This window comes from Bidens hawaiensis, unplaced genomic scaffold (assembly GCF_021521415.1).
Source record: "Bidens hawaiensis isolate Kalapana, Puna unplaced genomic scaffold, B.hawaiensis_p1.1 tig00008142_1, whole genome shotgun sequence".
Taxonomy (NCBI): domain Eukaryota; kingdom Viridiplantae; phylum Streptophyta; class Magnoliopsida; order Asterales; family Asteraceae; genus Bidens; species Bidens hawaiensis.
In genome coordinates, this window is record NW_027491580.1 from 88,286 (window position 1) to 97,918 (window position 9,633).

Consider the following 9,633-nt stretch of genomic DNA (forward strand, 5'->3'; position numbering starts at 1 on the left):
TTGGACGATCTAAACCAAATGAAGTGGAGTCCTATTTATAGGAAACCAAAAATTCCATCCGAACCGTCACATCCTTTCGTTAAAGCTGATATAACTTCCATCCGAACCGTTACATATGTTCGTAAAAGTTTATATATAAGTTTAATCGTCGTGTTGGTCCCAAAATATGCCACTTGGATAAATCAAATGAAGTTTAGAATTCATGAGACGGTTACTTACTAAAACTGGGGTGTACGTGACAGTTTGATAAACATATGAACTAAACGTTACAAATATCACTTTTATTTTGGGCATTGTAGCGGAAATTTAGTTGGTTATAACTCGTTTCTTATGAACATTTTAATGTGCTCATTTGCAAGTACTTTATAATACGACTTTGGGTTCTCATTTGCAAATATTATGGACGCCATACTATTTTCTTACATATTACTTTTTTTTTGTTTTAAATAAAAACCCCAAAGATTGCAACTAATAATTTTGATATAACTATAATGCTAAACAAACCACATTTACTTTGATCAAACAGATTATGCTAGTATTATCTATCAAACAAATTTAAAGTTATACATGATATTATTGCAAAATCAATTATTAAGTTGAACATGTATAAAAATATTTAATAAAATTGTTTAAAAAATAAAAGGCCTGATTGTAAATTATTGAAGCATAGGGTAAAATAAGAGAAAACCAATTTTCCTCCTCTTTCCCCAACGTTTTCTCAGTGTATGTATTCCGGCCATTACATCTTTTCTGGCACAACGTATTAGCCCATATAAATCATTGAAATGATAATATAATAATGATAAATACCATATTTTGCGACATCAAAGAACAATAAAACTAATCAATGATTTGGGATGGCTGGAACCAAAAACATCATCGATGGGGCTGTCACCGGTTCCATTGTTAGCGAAAATAACAGTAAATTAACTTCCGACCACCATAATCATGGCAACCACCGATCCAACACCCCAACCATACTCCACGTTCTCCATAATATCTTCTTCTCGGACTGGTTACTTTTTGAGGAGTGGAGTCTGATTCATGCCACGTTCGTTTCCGTATTTAATTTCTTCTGTTTGTTGCTCCGGTGAATGTTAATATATATATATAGGAATGTTTGGAGGGATGCGGCAGTTGCATGGCGGTTATTGGCGTAAAGCGTTGCGACGGTCAGACGGACGGCGGTTATCCGATCATTTTCTTTTAGGTTTTTTGAAAACTTAATTGTGAATATTCCACGTATTATAAAAAGGATAAATAAATGTTGATCACAATACATGACGGTGGGGGTGGTAAATAAATAATAAGGGTTTTATTATTTTTTTTATTAGAGGGTGGGGATAGATAAATGATGGCAACTAACTCTAAATGTAGTATAGATAATAGATCACGGAAACGGCCTCAAGTTTTGTACGGTGTTGTTTAAAAAGTAAAACATTCAAAACCAGTTTTGGACACAACAATAAAAATTTAAAGAAAACTTAAGTAAATGTTAAAAGTTAAAACAGTCTTGAGGATGATGACATAATCAGACGTATTTTCTTTGAGATGAACCAATACCTTAATTTACAAAAAAAAATAACGCCATAAACATTCTTCAACTATGAGATGTAACAACCCAATTCTTCAACTTCGACAAACATCGCCCTCATATATTTCTCAATTCCTCACTTAATTAAAAATCCTAATTGTAGTGTTGTACAATCAAATGCAAAAGCGAAATTTGTTTAGCCTAAAGTAAGATGATAAATTGTTTTAAAGAATTAGTTTTTTATTTCATAAAATAGGTATAAGTTTTTTTTTTGCAACGATTACTTAACCGAGTAAGTTGTGATTTTAGAACTAATAATTAACCATTGCGGATAACTACTATGAAAAAAGAGTTGTATTAGATCTTTATAAGCAACTTTTATGTTGAAAATTGTTACATTAGCCTCATTTAGTAATGAATCAAGAATCGGTGGCATTACAACCAAATGTCATTAAAAATATGTGATAAGCAAATATGGCACACACATATTGACATTAAAAATATAAATTTACGTGACAAAAATGCTAAATGCCACTAAAAGTATGTATCAAGCAAATATAGCATACGTAAAGTGTCATTAAATCCTAAATATTAGTAGCACAATTCCTAAATGCCATTATAAATGGGTGCCAAGCAAATGTGGCATACGTGAAGTCTCATTAAAACATAAATATTAATGACACAAACGCTAGATGCCACTAAATGTGGGTGGCAAGCAAATGTGGCATACGCAAAGTGTCATTAAAACCTAAAATAGTGGCACAAAAGATAAACGCCATTAAAATGTGGGCCACTAAATGGCAATTTTTTGTAGTGCCCTTAAACCCTAATTCTTTCCATTTTATCCATCTTTACACCATAGCCTACACCTTCAAAAACACACACAAACACCTCCTTTATCCCGAACCAAGATCCGGAGGAAAAGATCCGAGCTCGTTGGTGCTAGAACGTCGTGAGAAGTAAAACGTACATCAAGGCTAGATCGTGTCCGCAAACTGACTCACTTAAAGGTACGTTTTACAACGAAACACTTGTTCGGTTGGTTTAGAATCCATAGATCTGTACATATGGTAAATACGAGATAAACTAAATGATTCTCATTGAAATCCGTTAACGTTTGATAGGCTAATTGATGGTATAAAGAACCGTGTATATATATATATATATATATATATATATATATATATCTAACACATTGTTTAAACTCGATGTAAGGATGTTTGGATGATTAGGGTTCGTTGGCGCTATGAATACGAATCGACTGATACCAAATTCGTGTTATTTCTTTATGATTTGAAGGCTAATTGCAAATCCCGTTCAGTTGACTGTTTAGTGTTCTTATCAATTTTGACTTTGACACCTGAGTTAAAGATTTGGATAAGAGCTGATGCTCATTCATCTTGATTGAACGAATCGATGGTCATTCACTAAGCAATCATAACGAATAAGAATGCATGCGTAACGAATGAGCCCTCATTCGTCCTACAGAAGTCACGAATGACCTAATTCATTCATCATCAATTCATTCTTGATGAGGAGATAGCGAATGGAGCCATTCGTTATAGATGCTCCTTTAACGAATGGGCCTTACATTCGTCTCAAAGAAAGCACGGATGGCCTTAACCAATTCGTCATAGCGAATGATACTTAACCATAATGAAGTTTTCATATCGAATGATATAGCAAATGGTGCATACCTATAAGAAATTCGTCATAACGAATGAGATAATCATTTAAGAATTTTAATGAAAATTTTGTTAAGGACCTGTAATGAAAATTTTGTTAGGGACGAATGAGATAATCATGCAATAGTTAGAAATAGTTAATGGATACTTGTAATTATTATACAATTAGCCGTGCACAGCTAAAGAGGGGTATTACCATAAACTCAGAAAGAAACAAGATCCAGGTGAGTTTCTAGCCCCGCTTCCTTGTTATGTTTTCGGGGATGTGTGCATACTCAATGTGAATGTTAATACACTTACCTTAAATGGTAAGTTTATGCTATGATGATTGATGTGATAATATGGTATGAATGTTATGAATGAATGCTTGTTGGTGCGTGAATGATCTTCTGATATTGCACGTATCGTCATCAAAAGTAATGTGTAGTATGCCTAATATGAGACAAGTATGTATGAAAGTACGTAATGAAATGAGTATGTACGAAAGCATGCTTATAAAAGGAAAGGTATGTATGGTTATCGGATGGATGGAATGTATGGTTTAAAGGGAACATACCCTAATAATATCTGTGAATGCAGGGAACAGACCCTAATAAAATCTGCGAATGTAGGGAACGGTCCCTAATAATATATGCGAAGGTTATAGGGCGAAATGCTCTTTAAAACGTATATGTATGGATGAAAGAATGTATGTATGTACGAAAGAAAGGTAATAGGCTAAGTATGAATATGTATCTTTGGATACGTATATATACGTAAGTATGTGAATGTATTGTATGTTGCCTAATTAACTAGAACTCACTCAGCGTAGGTGACTTTTAGTATGCACGCATGTGAATAGGTTGAGGCAGCTCGCTTGAATAAGGACACATGGCATTGGACTAAAGTCACTGGCATTTTTAGGAAAATGTTATGATGTTACTATGGTTTATGTTTTAATTGGAAACACAAAAGATGTTTAATTTGAAAAGATTTGAACGATTCTGTAATATATGTTTGAAGTTTATTATTCCGCAAAAAGTTTTAATTAACTTTAATATTCAGAACTGTGTTTATGAGTAAATCGAACGACGATGTAAGGCACCGGTAACGGGGCATTAAATGAACTGAACGATGGCTAACACGACGATCGTATGATCATACTATTCTGAGAATATGTTGGAGCTCTCCGACATATATACAAGTAAAGCATATAAGCATAAAACACGTTAGGTATAAATTGTTACACGCCCAAGACTAATAGTTGCAAGTTTGGGTATTAAATAATAGTAAAATATCTACGAACACATATCTCCCCAAAATGGTTAAAAATAAATAAAATGAGGGGAGTGAGATACTCACCTGATAAAGTAGAACAAGTGAAGATGAACATAATACAAATGAGGATGATGTGAGAAATATAATCCCTTCGAGATATACCGGCAAAGATTCCTAGTTAAATAATATAATAAGTTTAATTAAAAAATATATAATATGATTTAATGAATGAATATTTCATTGTGACTTGAGTTAGGCTTGGGATTAAAATGTTTATTAATTTTGATGGATTTTTATAATAACTATTATTGTAAAGATTAATATTATTGTTTCACATTTATTTATTAAAGTCGTTACTTTTAATATTTATAAGATTACCCTTGTTTACATGATATGATAAATATATAATAAAATTTAATAATTAATAAATTATGTAACTAATATAAACGATACTTATAATTACTAGAATAAATACAATTATATAAATATTTAAATAAATAAATGTTTAAATAATATAATGGATTTATATAAATAAATATAACATGTAATATAATAAATAATTTAATACAAACGTTTAAATATATAATTATCATATAATATATATTTTTGGGGTTTTTAACGAAAATCTAAAGGTATAAATATAATTAATACGTTTAAAAGTACTTTTGTTACCATTTGTTTAAAGAATAATACATTTATATATAATATATACATATATAAAATAAATATAAGCTATATTATAAAAAGGTTTAATGACAAGAAAACACCAATAACGGTGTCGGGTTTAATACAATAATGATGATTCAATACTTTTTAAATATACTTGTAATACATACATACACACACACACACACACACACACACACACATATATATATATATATATATATATATATATATATATGTACGTAAACAAACGCTTTCAACGACCTTTTGACAAAAGACGTAACTTAATGATGTTGATTTAATAAAATAATGTTTATCTTGTATTTATTATTAATTATAAATGATTTAATAATCTTAAAAACCTTTAAAAAAATAAAATACAAAAAAAACAACAATCGCGTCCAGGGGGCTCGAACCCGCGCCCCTGGCCGGTTCAGTAAGTTAAACACACACACACAAACCAACTGAACTAGACTACATGTTGGTTATAGAATGAAAACTATATTTAATATGCTATAATCGATTATACTAGATTCAAACGAAAACCCTAGCTTGATCAATTCGTTCTTTCTGATTTTTTTCGTTTTAAATTAGATTAGGGGTTTTGAAATACAACAAAAACTGATGACAACCATGTAAATATATACATGTAATGTTATGAATCGATGGTGAACACGGAATGGACAGTCACGACGGGGAAGATGTCTAGAACAGGCTGAATTGGTTAACGTTTGTGTTAATTAAGTTAGGGTTTTAGTTCGTGATGTTATATAGAAGGTGTATGCTTGCTTAATTAGGTTAATTCAATGTTTACAAAGCCCAATTACATGATAGTATGTCGGTTCTAGGTTATTTTCAACAAACGAATCAAATAGAAAGTAGAATTGATCTTATTTCCTAAATTGTTTACTGATAATAGTTGATTTTACGTTAATAAATGATTCTAGGGAATCAGTTACAAGTATACTATGTAAATTATAGGCTAAGAAAGGTAAACGAGTAACCGGATACGAATATGGATAAGCATATGGACATGGGTTAAGGTTAAGATTAGGTTAAAGGAAATAAAATATTAATATAAAAATTAAATTATGTGATGATACCAACTTGTGAAGCCCCGATCCCGGTGCCCTACATTTGGTGTTAGATTTACTCATAAATACAGTTCTAAATATCAGAGTTAATCTAAACTTTACGCAGAATATATAAATATCAATATATATTACATATCCTTCAAATATTGACTTAACATAATTCAAACTTTGTCTTTTGAAATAAAACATTAATTATAAAATATCATGAGTCTTCAGAGGCCAGACTCTTATTCTTCTGCCATGTGCCCCGCCCATGCTAGCTGCCTCATTCTACTCACCTGTGTGCATACTAAAAGTCAGCTACGCTGAGTGAGTTCTAGTTAATCAGTCAACATACAATACATACACTAACCTTCACATATGTATCCGAAGATACATACTTAAATACTTTACATATTACCTTTCTTTCATACTTTCATACATACATACATACATACATTCACACATACGTTCATATTTTATTACTTCTATACTAATTACATTCCATCATTTCATCTCAGATATTATTAGGGTCTGGTTCCTTCCTTTCCTATCTAATATATTATTAGGGTCTGATCCCCCTCCTTTTCCTTATTTTTTCTCTTTTCTATCTTAGATATTATTTGGGTATGATCCCTTCTTTCTCTATCTCATATATTATTAGGGTTTGGTCCCTTTCTTCTATATCTCAGATATTATTAGGGTCTGGTCCCTTCCTTCTTCCACACTCGTGCATACTTTCTTTGCATACCCATATCATACTGCACCTCTATATATATATATATATATATATATATATATATATATATATATATATATATATATATATATATATATATATACTTCCTTTAACATTCATACATACTTACATGTCATACATATACCTTTCATACACGTTCATATTTCATATACATACCTTCCTTGACAATACGTGCAATATTCGAAGATCGTTCACGTACCGACAAGCTTTCGTTCACATTCAAGATATATTATTTATCACATAAATCATACATGGCATAAACTTACCACATAAGGTAAGTGTATTACTATCACATTGAGTATGCACACAGTCCCGAAAACATAACAAGGAAGTGGGGCTTGAAACACACCTGGATCCTGTTATATTCGCCGCTAATGATTATTGCTTTCTTTGTTTGGGCTCGGCTAACTGTACATTAATTATGTGTGTCAATACTTGCCCTAATCATATTAGCTAGGTTTCGGAAAAATGGCTAAGTGGGGTCTATTCTAATGGCCTTGTAAGGCGTGTATCCATATGTATAGCCTTGTTTCAAATACCTTAAGTTAGAATACAAATTACCTTCAAACATCAATGTATTCGAATACAGAACATCAATGTATTCGAATACATCTGTATTCAAATACATTTGTATTTGAATACATTTGTACCCGAATGACAGTATGTTAGAATATAATTTAAGACTTTATGTTAGAATACAATTGTATTCGACTCCCTTGTATGCATTCGAATGGCCACAACTAGAATACAATTTAGGTTTAAACACTAATGTATTCGGATAGGCCTTTGTAAAACAGTGTATTTGAATGGCCCTTATTGTATTCGAATGACCTTAAGTTAGCATATAATTCACTTTCCAACACCAATGTATTCGAATACATTTGTATTCGAATACAATTGTATTCGAATGACCTTATGTTAGAATATAACTTGTGTTCCAACTCTAATGTATGCGAATGTCCAGCTGTTAAAATACAATGGTATTCGAGTAGGCATTTGCATTCGAATAAGCATTTGTTAGCGTACAACATGGGCTAACTTGTATTCGAATGGATATATACAATTGTATACGGAATCCCCTTGTATTCGAATAACACTACCAGCCATTGTTCTTGAATAATAGAAACCTCCTTTCATTGTATTCGAATTGACAGGCTTAGCATACATCACATACATTCGCATACTCATGTAATCGAATAGACTAGCCACCTTATTAAAATTATAAGAACACTCATGTATTCGATCATCCTCATTGTATTCGAACGGTATTCAGATACTCCCACCGAGCTACTGTTCTTACTTTTACTATCATTATTACCATGCATATTTATCATCCATACGTATTAGGGTATCTTATTATCCCTCAAACGTTGCTAATTCCTCTTTTGCCCAAGATCTAGCCCGGGTATCCATAAAGCTTGAATCTTTATTGGTCCCAACCCGGTTTAGGCTAGATCTAGGGTTTCTAAGTAAGCCGTATATACCTGTAGGTCCATTTAGTCCACTTTGATCATCAAGTTCACATTTTTATAGTTTAACTACACCCAGTTTGCCTTGGTACTTAGTTTTAGAGAAAACCGTTCATAAAAACATAATCTTCATGTGTAAAGAACATACATTTATGCGTTTTTAGGTTATGATTAGCTTTGATATGCAACAATAATCTTCATACATACATACATTCATACATTCATACATACGTTCATACTTTATTACTTCTATACTAATTACATTCCATCCTTTCCATCTCAGATATTATTAGGGTCTGGTCCCTTCCTTTTATGTCTCAGATATTATTAGGGTCTAGTCCCCCTCCTTTTCCTTTTCTTTTCTCTTTTCTATCTCATATATTATTTGGGTCTGATCCCTTCTTTCTCTATCTCAGATATTATTAGGGTCTGGTCCATTCCTTCTCTATCTCAAATATTATTAGGGTCTGGTCCCTTCCTTCTTCCACACTCGTGCGTACTTTCTTTACATACCCATATCATACTCTACCTATATATATATATTTATATACTTCCTTTAACATTCATACATACTCACATGTCATACATATACCTTTCATACAGATTCATATTTCATATACATACCTTCCTTGACTTGCAATATCCGAAGATCGTTCACGTACCGACAAGCTTTCGTTCACATTCAAGATATATTATTTATCACATAAATCATACATCACATACACTTACTGTTGGGACTGATATTTTCTCTGCTGAGGATATATTATCCTTGAAGATATGTCTGGATCAATTATCCTCCTAAAGAGCTCTAGAATCATGCCAAAGATCAAGGATCCTCAGAGGTTAATATTATTAACAATTGTTTCACGTGTGTAGGTTATTGATCAAGAGAAGTAACGGCTTTGTGACTTGGTCCACCTTAAATCTCCCTACTGGAAGCTACCAGCATGTGGTCAATGAACGTTGGAAGAGTAGTGGAATAGTGGCGGATAGTTAGGACTTTTTGTTACATGTATGTTCATTATAAACATCGAGATATGATCGATTAGAAAACTCACTTGTATTGTCACACACTTAGAGCAGAACTCACAATTCTCTCTATACACGTTAGCAACTACTGTAACATCGATCTAATCTCCACAACCATTGTAACCCTTATAAATTGGTGGTCGACGAGTTGTCATCACTC